Genomic DNA, 2,030 nt, shown 5'->3' on the forward strand with positions numbered 1-2,030 from the left:
GCCAGGAGTAACCCCTGAGCACTGCCGGGTGTGATTCCCCCCCCCAAAAAAAAACAACAAATAGCATAACAAATTTTGAGACAATGACTTAATGACTCCATTGAAAGATAAAATAATTTTCACAAATTTTCTTTTGCTTTATTGATAACCCCATTACCGCATACCACATATGTGTAAACAAGCAATATAAAGTAAATTATTTTGTGCTGGCCAAGAGGGCAGACTTAGGAGTGGATGAGAATCTGGGGAACAATGGTGGAGAGAATTTTACACTTGGAATGACAGAAACAAATGTATTATTAGAAATTGCTATTTATAATAATAATTAATAATTATTTCCAATTATTATTAGAAATTATGTAATACATAGTTTAAGTAAAGTTGCAATCTTTCAAGATGGCCAAAAAGATGGTCCTTAAAGATGGACCAAAAATATATTAAATTTCTCTACATCACTTATCATCAAGGAAAAGCAAATCAAAACACAATATCATGTCACACCACTGAGACTGGTACACATCAATAAGAAAAAACAGGGCCCGGAGAGAGAGCACAGTGGTGTTTGCCTTGCAAGCAGCTGATCCAGGACCAAAGGTGGTTGGTTCGAATCCTGGTGTCCCATATGGTCCCCTGTGCCTGCCAGGAGCTATTTCTGAGCAGACAGCCAGGAGTAACCCCTGAGCACCGCTGGGTGTGGCCCCAAAACCAAAAACCAAAAAAAAAAAAAAAAAGAAAGAATAAAAAGAACAAAAACAAATGGTGTTGGTATAGACTTGATGAAAAAGGGACCAACATTCATTGCTGGTGGAACTGTCAAGCAGTCCAGCATTTTTGAAAAGCAATATGAACCCTTCCCAAAAAACTAGAAATTAATCTTCCATATGACCCAGAAATTTAGTTCTTGGCATCTACATCAGGGACCCAAAAATGCTATTTAGAAAATGCATTTGCACCATGGATGAGCCTCAGTGGTCTGGAGTGCAGGCTTCAAACCTGTAGCTGTCTAGCGACAGAGTGGTTCAATTCCACCTTTCGGGTATGTGGATGTTGGGGCCAGAAAGCTGGCGCTAGAGGTAAGGTAAGCCTTGCAAGCGCTAGCCAAGGAAGGACCATGGTTCGATCCCCCAGCGTCCCATATGGTCCCCCCCAAACCAGGGGCAATTTCTGAGCCCTTAGCCAGGAATAACCCCTGAGCATCAAATGGGTGTGGCCCCTCCAAAAAACAAACAAACAAACAAAAAAGAAAATGCATTTGCACCCTTATACTCACTGCAGCACTATTCACAATAGCCAAAACCTGGAAACAACCCAAATGCCCAAGAACAGATGACTGAATAAAGAAACTATAGTATATATGCACAATGGGACACTACTTGAATATTAAAAAAATGAAATCATGTAATATATTGCTATGAAGATAACCTGAAGAATATAATGATCACAGGAGGGAGGATACAGGGGACAATAAGATAGTAATGGGAGTTGACACCTTAATGCAGGGGTCCTCAAAGTTTTAAATAGGGTGCCAGTTCACTATCCCTCAGATAGTTAGAGGGCTGGACTATAATATTAAAGAAAAACTATGAAGGAATTCCTATGCATAGTGTATATATCATTTTTTGAAGTAAAAAAAAGGAACAAATACAATATTTAAGATGAAGAACAAATAAAGTTAAATACACAAACTTACCAATATTTCAGTGGAAACTGTGGGCCTGCTTTGGCAGGCCGTAGTTTGAGGACCCCTGCCAGAGACTGAGAGGAGGAGTTGAGAGACAGAAAGGAGGGGAGTGGGAGAGTGCAGAGCACATCCCTGACATGCGCACTGCTGGCTGAGAAGAGTTGGTTGTTAAGTAGAATAGGCAGCAGCAGCAGCAGCAGCAGCAGCAAAAAACATCCTATGGGCCAAATAAATGTCCTTGGCAGGCCATAATTTGAGGACCCCTGATCTAATGGAAGGTGTGGTGCTGGAAGTTTTATGTATAAAGCATTTACAATGACAGTTTGCAAACCACAGTACTTAAAATAAC

General features: G+C 40.4%; 1 non-coding gene across 1 annotated transcript; it reads left to right on the forward strand.

Moving 5' to 3' along the window:
* Positions 1 to 951: 951 nt before the first annotated feature.
* Positions 952 to 1,039, forward strand: TRNASTOP-UCA (transfer RNA opal suppressor (anticodon UCA)). The gene has a single exon. It is a non-coding gene; the product is annotated as a tRNA-Sec (tRNA).
* The last annotated feature ends 991 nt before the right edge of the window (positions 1,040 to 2,030 follow it).

The sequence above is a fragment of the Suncus etruscus genome, chromosome 2 (assembly GCF_024139225.1).
Source record: "Suncus etruscus isolate mSunEtr1 chromosome 2, mSunEtr1.pri.cur, whole genome shotgun sequence".
Taxonomy (NCBI): domain Eukaryota; kingdom Metazoa; phylum Chordata; class Mammalia; order Eulipotyphla; family Soricidae; genus Suncus; species Suncus etruscus.